The sequence below is a fragment of the Dipteris shenzhenensis genome, chromosome 28, assembly GCF_047967505.1.
Source record: "Dipteris shenzhenensis isolate YYH24624 ecotype China chromosome 28, Dip_SZ_1.0, whole genome shotgun sequence".
NCBI classification, from domain to species: Eukaryota; Viridiplantae; Streptophyta; class Polypodiopsida; order Gleicheniales; family Dipteridaceae; genus Dipteris; species Dipteris shenzhenensis.
The window spans coordinates 15,300,307-15,314,179 of NC_141623.1; the positions used below are offsets into that span (position 1 = coordinate 15,300,307).

The 13,873-nt window shown below is 44.5% G+C and overlaps 1 pseudogene; it reads left to right on the plus strand.

The window, feature by feature from the left end:
- Positions 1 to 4,875: 4,875 nt before the first annotated feature.
- On the plus strand, positions 4,876 to 6,236 carry LOC147883240 (uncharacterized; annotated as a pseudogene).
- The last annotated feature ends 7,637 nt before the right edge of the window (positions 6,237 to 13,873 follow it).

Consider the following 13,873-nt stretch of genomic DNA (forward strand, 5'->3'; position numbering starts at 1 on the left):
TGGGTCCTCATAAATAGAGGCCCAAAGGTTACAATGAAGAGTCATGGGTCATGTCCCTTAAATGTTGAGATATGACTTTATGACCATTGAATGAATAGTTGTATCCTTTAAATGAATAGTTATGTCCCTTGGTTGTAGGGATGGCTACATTAATGTGTCCCCTTGTAGAGACGTGTCCTTTCCTTGTAATCCATGTGATGGGTTGTGACCATTTACATGTGTCCTTTCATTAATTACAAGGTTTAAAAGTATTTAGTAGAGCTTTTAGAGAGAGATTTGTCACAATCGTGACGCACTTGACCTTTCAAGATTTGATTTAATATTATGTGTGCCACGTGTGTGTTAGTTACGTGTATGTTTGACATCATGCATCATGTCAATGAGATTCCTCTCATTGACATCATCAGTGATGCGTGAATGTGGAAGATAAAGGCCTATAAAGAGGTTGATTGTACTCCTATCAAATTAATCTACTTGAGTATTTTGCCTCACATTAGTCTCCATCTCGTCTCCATCATTTGTGGTTCACTCTCTCTCCCACTCAACAACTATGTGGGTCAATCTCTGAGCATTAAGATCCAAGTGAGTCAGCCCCTTGTACCCACTAGAGAACTTAGCAATGCGGTTAGGTAGGTCAATCTAGGATAGGCCCAATGCTAAGTTATGCAGTTAGGTAGATCAACTAGGATAGGCTAAATGCTAGGCCATGCAGGGCTAGAGACAAGAAGGAGGCCCTAGACAAGGGGCACAAGAGGCTAGCCAAGAAAAGCCAGTCGGCCAAGCTAGACTGGCTGACCAAGGCCAACACAATCGGTCCAGGAGCAGCCAGGTGATGGCCGACCAGCCCAACTATGCCGAGGAGGCCAACCTCATATAGAGTAGAGGTCCCTTACTGGGTTGACCCCCTACTTGGTTGCCCTGAACCTAGCCTATATAAACATCCCCTTCCCCCTCATTCTCATTGAGATTGGAGCTTGCTTCTCCCCTACATGTGCTCCTTCTCCCATGCTGCTGCCCTGCCCTCTCTCATACCAAATCTGCCTCCCCTACTCCTCCACAACAGCAGCCTTCGTCTTCTTTAGTCATCCCCTTGCTGCAGACACACTATGACATTGACATGTGAACTTCTCCGATGGGTATGAAACTTGACGGGGGTATTAAGGAAAGTGGTTTCCATAATCTTGCCAAGTATGAAGTGCATTTGACACCGTATGTTCGGTCGAGAAGGCCAAATGCCCAAATTAGCATTGTGTCATTGGTATGTCACCCCAGCATGATGACATTGATAAAAGCCATTACTAATTGGTTGCTAGTGCTTAAAGGTGTAGAAAGGCACTTCATTCAAGAGGAAAATATTGCAATCATGTGATTGTCCTGTATTGGAATGCTAAGAGAGTTGCTCAAATGCATGTGTGGGCTACATGTGAGCCAATGCTAGTGACTGCTCACTGCACAGCTCTATAACCTAAAGATAAATGAGGCTCCTTGACATGTGATGGGCTGCAACTTGTCATCTCTGTGTGAGGAAGAATGGGGGGCATCATGTGTCTTAGCAATATGAACTTAATCTCATAGCTGCTTTTTTCATTCCCTCTCCTAGTGTCCATCTTGTCGGTGTGTGTGCTAGAAGATTCCGAATAAGCAGAGCAGCCTCTGCGAATGGTGGATCATCTTGTTTGATAACGAATTTGTGATGCTCTTGTCCAGAGATGACATGATATTAGGACAACAATGGTTATATGAATACGATCCACTTATCCGTTTTCTTAACCATTTAATCCACTTTATCAAGGAAGGACATGAGCTTGAACTTCTGGGTTGTTCGACAAACCAAGTGCTCCCAGTCTCTCAGCACTTCAAGCCAAGCAATGGATCCCAAGTCTAGTACTTCTTCAGCACTGCTTATGATCTATAATACGAAGACAGAAGCCTATCCTGAGAATTCCAAGTTAGCTTATTTGGCTCAACCATGTAACAAAAGAAGAAGAAAGGCAGACTTGGAGGCAGAATTGGGGGAAGGAGGACGGGTAGAGAGAGAGGGAAAGGGGGAGAGAGGGAGAGAGAGAGAGAGAGAGAGAGAGAGAGAGAGAGAGAGAGGTAATGCAGATAGGGGATTCGCGAGCTGGAGGTGCAAGAAGGTAGAGGGGGATATGATGTCGCATCAATACGTGCCTTACAAATGATTAGGGGTTGACTTATATAGTCCCCCAAATTTCCCCCAATTTCATTCAATCTTCCCCCATTTTCCCTCTTATTTCCCACCCAAATTTTTGCTATTTTCCACATTCATTATAGCGATCCCTTCCCAAAGAATTTTGCCCTCAAAATTTACATTCTAGCCTTCCAAAAGGGTGCAATAAACTGCAGCTAACAATCAGTCCGGTAGGAGATAGGGGTAATCCTAGACAATGCTCTATGGCTGCCATGAGTTCTCATCCTCAGGAGTCCCTTCCACTTGTTTCGGAGCACATGATCCCTAAAACCCATGATATGCTCCGGAACATAAATGATATGGCCCTCCTCGTCCATAGAACATGGACATGCTGTCCTACATGTGGTTTCAGCAAAGACACATAAAAAACATTATGAATCTTGGAGGTACTGGGTAGCTCCAACTCATATTCCACCTCTCCAACTCATATGCCATCTCTCCAACTCATATGCCACCTCTCCAACTCATATGCCACCTCTCCAACTATGTGAATGATCTTGTAAGAACCATAATACCTGTGAGCAAGCTTGGTGTTGGTATTACCTTTCAGCGAGGCATAACGGTTCATATGGAGGCGTAAATGCACCTAATCCCCTTTATCAAAAGACAGATACCTCATGTGTTCATCCGCATACTTCTTCTGCTTGGCTTGGGCATCCTGCATGTTCTTCTTGGCCAATTGCATAAGGGCATCCATTCTCTCCAAGTCACCTCTTGCTTGCTGATTTTTTATGGCCATGTCTACAATCAATGATGGCATCCCAACCTTGCATCCAGATTCCAATTCTTATTGAAGCATAGATATGGTATAATACCAATGAGAACCTCACTCGACAGCACGTCCATAATGTGCTCAATGTGCCAACCTCCAATTCCTCTCGACCATCATGAGCATAAGGTCCAATTGTCATAAAGCTTAGGATGGCAAGATGACCAAGATGGAATAAACTTCAACTTTTGATGCTTAAAGTTGATGGCTGTGTGTAACTGTTGAAATTAAGGTTGAGGCCATCTCCATTTGTGAGCCCTAGATATGAGGGGACAGAGGAGCTCTGCCCAAGGTAGATCCAATTTTGTATAGGACAAGGAATTTTCTTGAGGGAGTTTTTGCACATGCATTTTTGGCCAGCCAGAAGCTTTAAACAGGAGCCAAATTGGAGCACAAGAGGCACCCAGCTGAGGACCACACATGGGGGCAGTCAGAAAGCAATCGGCCAGGGGTGGTCGGCCCAAGGAGGGTCATCCAGATGATGGTCGGCCTAGAGGAGGTCGGCCCTGGGTGGTCGGCCCAAGGAGGTCGGCCTTGGGTGCATAGTTATTGGGAAACGGCGTTTCCCCGACCTGGAACGGGGAAACGCCGTTTAATAGAAGACCACGTTTCAAAAACGCAAGAAACGGACTGGGAAATGTGACAAATGGGGAAACGTTTCCCCAAGCATTTCCCCGTTGCGAGAACGTGGGGGAAACGGCGCTCGTGGTGTTGCAGGGAAACGGCGTGGCAGGAAACGGGTTAAGGCCATGGGCCTGTTTTTTTCGGGTCAATTCTGACCTGCAGGCTGTGCCTTAGGCGCTCAAGCCTCACCCCCTCCCACTCCTTCCTCCTCCCATCCCCCTCCAACCTTCTCCTCCGATCCCCCTCCACCAACCTTCTCCATGCCTGAACCTTCCTCAAGGCTCAACCTCTCCACGGCTGCCCCCTTGCCACTTGGGCCTTGGCCCTTGACTCCTTCCCCTTCCCCTCCTCTTCCTCCACAACATCCAAGAGTTTCAACTCCAAACCTCAAAGCCCGTCCCCTCTCCATCTCCTCCATCGACATTTGGTGATTTGGTAAGTCTTCAACCCCCATTCTTTTGCTGTTTTTTTTCAGCTCCTTTGCCCTCATTTCAGCCTCTTTTTTGGGGCTTATTTTCCTCCACCGAAGCCTCACATATTCTTCCCCTTGTGCTGTTTTTTTTTTCAGTCCTACCTCTTCAATGGCCCCTCCTCGTCTCCTTGGTGGGACGAGGTTGATTTTATCTCAAAGTATGATAATAATAGAGGAGGATCACGCAAGTGGAAGTGCCACTTTTGTGGAGCATTAAAGACTGGAGGCTCAGATCATGTACGATCTCATTTGTTGGGGGTTAAAGGCAAAGGCATCTCTATTTGCCCTTCAGTGCCTGCAATAGATATGGCACGCTTGAAGGCACTTGGAGAGAGGTGGGATAACATGGGAACAAGGACTATAATTCTTGATCCTTGAGGCCGAGCATGCCCAAGTGTAGTTGTAGGTTCTCCTACAAATGCATCTGCATCTACGTCAGTCCCATTGTTTGGGGGTACAATGGTAGGTTCCTCTATGATGGACAATTCACAGACTCCAAAAGATGGAGGTGGGAACCGTGGAGTACAAACTAGCCTTGTGGCCTCATGGCATCCTCGAAGAAGGGCACAGGTAGATGGAGCAGTGGCCTGTTTCTTTTATGGTGCAGACATCCCTATGGTAAAGGCCCACAATCCTTATTTTGTTGACATGGTCAGAGAGATTGCAGCATTTGGATCATCATACACTCCTCCCTCTTGCGAATCTTTGTGGACTACACTTTTGCAGACAGAGAAGTCTACCATAGAGCAGGCTTTGAATCCAATCAAAGATACTTGGTAGAGATGTGGTGTCATAGTGATGGGAGATGGATGGAGCGACACCAGGAGCCGCCCTATTCAGGGCATCATTGCATACTCTAGAGGGACCAACTTCTTTGTTAAAGCTATTGATAATTCAAAAGAGGGAAAATCAGCCGAGAGGTTGGCTGCTATATGGGTGGATGCCATTGAATATGTGGGTGCAAATATAGTCATTCAATTTGTTTCTGATGGCGAGAACTCCAACATGGTAGCAGGGAGACTCATTCAGGAGAGGTATCCCCATATTTGTTTCACTCCTTGCATGGCACATGGGCTGAATAATCTTTTGAAAGATATTGGCAAGTTGGACTAGTGGAGCCTACCATTGAGATGGGTCATCATGTTGTTTCTTTCATCACTCGCCACCACTATATTTTGGCTGTGTTTCGCAAGAGATCCCCAAAGGACCTCTTGAAGTATTCAGAAACACGCTTTGCTTATAACTTCATTATGCTGAAGCGGCTTCACCAAGTGAAAATTCATTTGAGACAGCTCGTGATTTGTGAAGAGTGGGATGCATGGAGTAACTGCAACTCAGGGGGGGCTATCCATGTAAAAACCATAGTTTTGGATGATTCTTTTTGGGATAATATTGCCATACTGCTGCAAGTTGTGAAACCTATTATAATAATGTTGAGGCTCCTTGATGGCAATGATCCTTGCATTGGCAAGGTGTATGAGGCATTGGATCGGATGATTGTGGCAATCCAATCTATAGTTGGAATCTGGTAGGAGACATGAGTTGTGCTTACTTTCAGCAAGTCGATGGATGGAGTATCATTCACCCTTAGAGGCTGCTGCCTTTGTGTTGGATCCATAGTTTCAAGGTAAAGGACAAGAGAGTGATACAAAGGTGGTGCAAGGATGGGAAAAAACTTTGAGACGGCTAGTCACAGATGCGGATGATAGAAGGAAAGTTTGTGAAGAGCTTTCATTTTACACGTAGAAAAGAGGGTTGTTTGGGTTGGAGGATGCACAAAATGATAGATGTAAGATTTCCTCCACTCGTTGGTGGGAGGACTATGGGGAAATGCTCCACTGTTGCAGAGATTGGCCATTTGGATTCTTAGCCAAGGTGCTAGCTCTTCGCCATGCGAGTGTCTGTGGAGTAGCTTTGTGAACATTGCAAGCAAGAAGAGGAACAGGCTTGGTGTTGAGAAGGCAAATGACCTTGTATTTGTTAATGCAAACTTGCGATTGCTTAACAAGTTCAGGGCAAAGTGCGTTCCAGAGTTATATATTGCGTTTCGCCCCGAAGGTCACGACAGTGATGTAGAAGAGAATGATCCCCAGCATGGGAAACATGGCGAGCAGGAGGAGGAGGTTGAGGGGGAGGAGGAGGAGGTCTCCCTTGCTTGAGCCATTTCATGCACCACTCTTTTTTGATATATGATGTACTCCTCTTTTTTGGCTTCTCAGCCTTGGCCCTTGAGCCATTACATGTACTCTTTTTTGCTTCATGACACATGTAGTATGTACTCCTCTATTTTGGTATATGACATGTTACTTGGCATTGGTCACTGGTCACATAATCTTTTTAACTATTCACTCTTGAGCATACTACATAGTCTTGACTACAATTTTAAAATCTAGATTGTACAATTCTAAATTATGAATGACATTGTATGGTTGTTTTATGTCATATGATGACATGGCATATGACGTGGCGTTCCCGTTTGCATTTCCACGTTTCCCCTTCCCGATACGTTCCCGTTCCGGCATCGGTCGTTCCCGAAACGTTCCCGTTTCCTGGTAACTATGCTTGGGTGGTCGACCTATAGGAGTGAGGGGGCATGCCTACCCCTATATGAAGCCCCCCTCCCCTCCTCATTTCTCATACCTCACCCCAACTCCTCAACTCCAGCACTCCTCTCCTCCCCCCCCCTCCTCTCCTTGGCTGCAGCAAGGCCCTCCACCAGCCCTCATCTTCTACCTCACGCCTCCCTCCCTTTGTTGCCCTGCCTTTCCTACCTCTTTAGCCAGCAGCGCGGATTTCCTGCGGTATTGTTGATTCAGATCTGAATATATATTGAGCAGACTTTCAGCTCTATTTTGAGCATTGTTCTCCTTTTTGATCAGAAGTGACTAGAATCGATTCTACGCGTTTGCTGTAATTCTTCCACTGCGAAACAACACTTTTCTACATGGTATCAGAGCCATTGGTCTGATCATTGCTTTTCAGCCATCTCTTGGAGCTTCATTTAAGGTATAGGAGCGGCTTGCCAAGATGAACTTTATGCTGTCCAATCTGAATTTTACAGAATCCAGCAAGCTGGATGGCAACAACTACCCATTATGGAAGTTCGAAGACCCAACTGGTAGCACGGAAGCTTTGGAAGGTGACGATGGGTGAGGCCGACACACCTACACCATCAAAGGAAGGCGGCAAGGACAAAGACAAAGAAGAAGATCTCGAGGATAAGGACACACTAGCCATGGCCATTATCGAGATGACGGTGACCAACAGGATTATTCCACTCATTCAGACTACTGCGTCGGCACAAGAGATGTGGGAGATTCTGAGGAGGCAGTATGAGACAAAGAGTTATTCACGGGTGATCAGCTTGCAATCTTAGTTGTACACCATGAGGCTTGGTGACAAAGATCCAGTCATGGGTCATATCACCAAGTTCAAAGCGATGAGGGACCAGCTTGCAACCGTCGGCACAAAGTTGGAGACGGAGATGATGGTAGTCATGCTCCTGAATCAACTACGTCGGTCGTATCAAGGATTTGTTATCTTTGTGACGACGACCCTGAGGGAGGATCCCCTAACTTTTGAAGAGGCAGCTGGTCTACTTCTACATGAAGAGCTATGGACCAAGGCCTACAATGAAGGGAGTGAGTCAGCACTGATGGCTCATACACAGGGGATAGGCAGGAACAGAAAGTTCAAGCCCAAGAGTGAGTTCTCCACCAACAGAAGGAAGAACAAGAAAAAGGTAACGGCTTCTACCACAAGAAGGAACATCACTCTAGTGATTGCAGAAAGCTAAGGCTGAAGAGGTTGCCCCTTCAGAGGGGGACCACGATTCGATAGAGGAGCAAATTATGGACCAGACCCTGGAGGAACCAGGGGCTTCAAAACTTGGAGGACCAAGTACCAAGTCTAGGAGATCACATGAGATCGAGGAATTGGACCACAGTGCTTACCTATCAGAGGTTACGAAACCATAGACATATAAGGAAGCATGTAAGAAGGAAGTCTGGATAGAGGCAATGAGAGTTGAGATGGACTCAATTCTCAAGAACAACACATGGACACTAGTAAATCGACCACCCAAGAGGAAAGTCATTGGCACCAAGTGGATCTACAAAGCAAAGTACAAGTCCGACGGAACCCTGGACAAGTACAAAGCTTTGGTGGCCAAAGGATATGCTCAGGTTCAAGGGATCAACTATGGAGAGACTTTTGCACCGACAACCAGGATGACTACCATCAAGATGGTAGTGGCACTTGCTGCTCACCATAGGTGGCCATTGTACCAAATGGATGTAAGTCAGGGTTCCTAAATGGGAAGATTGAAGAAGTGTACGTTAAACAACCTCCAAGATTTCAACAAGATGCAGAAAATAAAGTATGCAGATTAAGTAAGATGCTCTACAGACTGAAGTAGGCACCTAGGGCTTGATACCTTAGGATAGATGAGTTCTTTCAGGAGATAGGATTCATCAAGAGCTATAGTGAGGCAAATTTGTATACCATTCTTCATGATGGATTGGTGATATTTGTGGCACTGTATGTGGACGATTTGATCCTTACCGAAAATAACCCAAAGGTAATTCAAGAGGTAAAAGACACATTGAAGAGAGAGATCAAGATGACAGATCTTGCATATTTTCTAGGGATGGAAATCAGGAGAGATAAAGAGGGCATCTTTATTTCTCCTGCATGGTAAGTGCATGCATGTGTAAAAGGAGCGTAAATCATCTTTGTTGAGGTAATGAAGGCTTTCACCTTCATTGGGGGTTGTAGGGTTTAGGAGGAGTTTAAGGGTTAGAAGGAGGTTCCACGGTTAGAAGGAGGTTCTAGGGTTTAGAAAGAGTTCCAGGGTTTAGAAGGAGGTTCCAAGGTTTGGAAGGAGTCCAAGGTTAGAAGGAGGATCCAAGGTTCAGAAGGAGGTTCCAGGGTTTAGAAGGAGGTTCCAGGGTTTAGAAGGAGTCCAGGGTTAGAAGAAGGATCCAAGGTTCAGAAGGAGGTTCCAGGGTTTAGAAGGAGGTTCCAGGGTTTAGAAGGAGGTTCCAAGGTCAGGGTAGAATACATGGTGGAGAACTCATATCCCTCGTAGATCATGGAGCTTTAAGGGTTGAGGAACAAAGGGTTTAGGGGAGCATAGGAGTGGGAGAGGAAGAAGGTGTAAGAGCATGGGGGAAAGAAGAGAGAGGAGGGAGGAGGAGGAGGAAGGAGGAGGAGAGAGGAGGAGGAGGAGGATGGAGGAGGAGGAGGAGGGAGGAGGAGGGAGGAGGAGAGGGAGAGGGTGGGTTGCAAGGTTGGAGGAGAGGGGAGGAGGAGTTGCAAGGTTAAGACATGCTTTTGGACATGGAGTGCAAGGAAGCATGGACACTTGAGACAAATTCTTGGAATACCAAAGTAGACTCAACACAATGCCCCAAAGAGTGTGGGCTTTATTCCATTATGGGGTATTTATACAAGTTGGAGAGCTTCTCTCTCTGCACAAAGTTGTATCACAAAGTTGTAACACAAAGTTGTAACACATTCTCTTTCTATATGTAGAAGTTGTAACACAAAGTTGTATCACAAAGTTGTAACACAATCTCTTTCTACATAAGTTCATGTTGGCACAGAGTCAACATACTCTCGGATCCATTTGATTACCCATCCTCAAGTTATGGCTTATTGCGATCACGTACTTGGGTTGCCATGTTTTTAGTCCAGTGGCTATGGAACTTGTGTCATGCCAGTCGATCCTGTTGTAAAGCCTTAGCACCATACAATTTTTGCGCAGTTTTCAGGTAGCCTGTATCCACCATTTGCTCGAACAGAGATATGTGGCGTGCCTCTAAGAAGATCACTCTCTATTGGAACTTGGCATGGGCGTACGAATTGGATTATCTGGATCCTGATATTCAAAATCAAATACTGTGTCATTTTCTACTGATGGAAGCACCAGAAGTGTCAGAGGTGATGACGGGGTAGGGAGAGAATCGGGGGACATTGGGGAGAAATATGGCAGAGTAATAGTGGCAAAAGGGGGAGCAAAGGGGAGGGGGTGAAGAATTGGGTAAATGGTTTGAGCAGCTTGGTAATCCTCAAGGGTAAGATTAGCAAGGGAGGGGAAAAAGCTAGGTGTGAGGGGCTCATAAGTTTGTGACTGTTGGGTTAGTTGAACATGGTGAGAGGCATGAGCATAGAGACGATGGAGGACATAGATGTTAGGATGGAGCTCGGGGAAGGTTAAGAGGGTGGTAGCAGCAAGGGGAAGTGAGATTATGATGTTGGCAAAAAGAGTGGTTAGATATGGGAAGTTGGATGTGAGATAGGCCTTATCATCTTTCGACACTTCTTTTTGCTAGTGCGATGGGGGATGTCGGTTATGTCGTGCCATGCAAATAATAGGGATGGCCTTTGTAGCAATGGCAACAAACCTGCAATAACCTTGAGGGGAGGACTACCCATGAGGCATACATATACAATGAAAGCATCCATCCTGAGTGTTATAAACCCGGCATGTGTAGATAGGCAGAAGATATTCTTCTCATCTTTAGACAAGTCTTGGCAAATTATGCGCAGGGTTTTTAGTCCCAATGGAACGTTCCCAGTTGATTTTTGGATGACCAGGTATGATCTTGATTTGTTGGAGTTGCTTCCATTGGATAAGCACGCGTGCGTTGAGGTGATCTTCCACTTGTAGAGCAGCCACAAGCTCTTGGTACACCATGGTTATGCATTGTAGTGGGGCGTCATTGGTGTTGTCTTCCAATGCCTCATTGTTGTGCACTAGCAATTGGAGTTCAAGCTTGGAGATGATTATTTTTTGGGAGTGCATCTCATTCATTTTTTCTTTGTATTGATGGTAGATGGTTGTGTATGCCTCCTTAAGCTTTCTCATTTGCAAGGTGACCTTTGCCTGTTGAGGAATATCTTTAGTGGTATTGGACCATTGGTCCAAGACTTGGGCTTGTGAAGTGCTGGCCTCTTGAACGGTAGCAAGTTGGTCTTTTAGGATTCGGCATTCCCTTGTAAGCTCATCAATGCTGAAGGCACGTACTTCCAAAGATTGTTTCATGTCTTCAAGCTTGTCTTTGCAATCTTGGAGCTCTTCTTCTTTGTGAATTAGAGTGAGTTGAGCTTGTGCCACTACCTCATCTATTGCGCATGTGTAGATGTCAAGGAGTTATAGTAGGTCTATAGGATTGCCGCTGCTTCTACTACCGCAATCAGCTGTGTTTGACTTTGGTGGAGGTTGGAGGTCACATCCCTTACTCCCTTCTCTTGATCTTGGAGAGCTTGGTTCATGCGCACTTCTTCTACCTCCTTCTCATCTATCTGTGCCCGAAGTGCCTTGACCTCTATGGCGATTGCCTGGAATTGGTCTTTGATTTTTGATGCAATCTGCCTTTCCAATGCTCTTGCATATTCTTCCTTGGCCAAGCTAGCGAATAGTTCTGACATTTGGATCATTTGGCTAGTTTGATGTTGGAGAATGATAGATGGTGATGAGGTATGGCGATATTGCTGATACAAGTGGTGCCCATGTAGCCATCCCGATGATTCTATAGTACTTGGGGGAGGTTGTTCCAATGGCATTTCAGTCCCTTGTGTACAATAGTCATACTGCTGATCTGGCACTAGCTCCCCTTGTGGCTCATCGACTGGCATGGCGTCGATGGGTGGTTTGAGTGCTGATGTAGTCTTAGGATCTGGTGCCAATCTTTCCTCCAGTTCAGGTGCCAATCTTGTCTCGGGCTTTGGTTGGTGGTGCTATTGGTGGAGACTTATTGGTTGCAGTTGTGCACCGAGTTGTAGCATCTCGTGGGGCAATTCCACAATCCCGACCTCCAGAATAGGTACTTCTACTAAGGCATCTGCACTTATCAATGTGATAGTTGGAGAATTTGGTGACGGCTCCCATACTGATGAGAAGGGTATGTCCAACTCCTCAATTGGTTTTGGTGATTGGGGCAGAGTCATTTCTCTTTCTTGTAGTTCTTTTTTGATGATTATAGCCAATAAGTGTGGAATTTTACATTTTTGGCTTGAAGAACCATTGAGTTTTTTGGTAAAGAAAATGATGAAGTGTTGGACCTAGTCTTGTTTTAGCTTCCTACTCAGCAAAACAAATGTGTGGAGTGGAAGGAAGCGATCTTTGCCGTACTTAATTCCCAAGATTGTGGATAGAAATTGTGCTGCTTTCTTGAGGCAGGGGGTTTCCATTTTTCGAGCAAAAACCCCCGAGCGACGAGCGGACAAAAGGTAAGAGGGGTCAAAATATATAGGCTCAAGTCATTTTTGGGGAGCAAAAAAATTATTTCAAGGAATATGTAAGTAAATATAAAATACTAATAAATAGATATAGATATAAATATACCTTTATATAATATACATATATAATGTCCAAGTGGTGACTTATTTTATCACTTTCAAAAATCCTTTCTTTTCTCGTCATTGGTTGGATCATGAAATTTTGAGCAAATATCCTCTTTATAGTTCCTCAGGATGACCTAAGACAATAATACAATACTTTTTTAATAGACCCTCTAAGTGTGTTTTTCTAGAGGATATGGTTTGAAGAGCTTGCCCCCCAACCCTATTCCGCCGGTGGAATACCCTTGGAGAGCCTACACAGAAGGGGTCATAACTTTTGCTCCTTATCTCAGATTCCTTATCTCAGATTGAGGAGCTGTAAAAAGGAAAAATGAGGGAAAAATGTTCAAAATTTCATGATCTATGCAATGGTAGGCTTAAAATTATACTTTTGATAGTTATAAAAGATAAAATGTAAAAATTTCAAGATGTATATGAGAGTTACAACTTCTCCCTAATTCATATTATGGTAGGAAGGAGTTCAACTTCTGTGTAGGCTCTCCAAGGGTATTCCGCTGGTGGAATACCCTTGGAGAGCCTACACAGAAGGGGTCATAACTTTTGCTCCTTATCTCAGATTGAGGAGCTGTAAAAAGGAAAAATGTTCAAAATTTCATGATCTATGCAATGGTAGGCTTAAAATTATACTTTTGATAGTTATAAAAGATAAAATGTAAATTTCAAGATGTATATGAGAGTTACAACTTCTCCCTAATTCATATTATGGTAGGAAGGAGTTCAATAGAGACCACATTTCCTTAAAAGTACTTAGGTTTGGAGAATTGGGAATATTTTGAAAGTTCATTCCTTGCCTTCCCATATTTGATAATGTATTAGAGATTAATTTATGATCGATTATAATGGCCTCAAGTATGAGGTTTCCAGTATCTTTTTCCTACTCATCCAAGGAATATGGTATACATTGTTATATGAGAGCTTCAAATATGGGATTGCTAAAGATTAGGGAAACTCTTTTAAATTGATTTAATTACCATAATCCTCAAAAGAGAGTATGGTAGGAGGTATTTATAAATGAGAAATTAAGAAAGAATTGTATATTCCTTTGAGAAATATACAAGCATGGTTGGTGTCAAAAATTATTGCTCGGACTTTTCTGCTCATAGGTTTTTGCTCGGAAAGTGTGCACATCCATTGAGGTGATGGTCAAGGATTGTATGAAGCAATATGCCATCTATATGGATCAGTGTGCCCTTGGTGAGGAGAGACTGTACTTCGATAAACTTTGCATCAGTAGACTGTTTAGGGTATTTGCCACCTTGTTTTGGTAGTGAGAAAGCCCTTTGAATGACTGTACTATCAAGGATAATGTTGAGTGGGCTCTGCTGTACAGTGATTGTACCATACTTGCCATCCTTTGCATTGCTGGAGTAGTAAGAATGGAGAAAGTCCTTGATGTAGGTGGTCAGGGTAGGACTGTCCTCCAAGGATT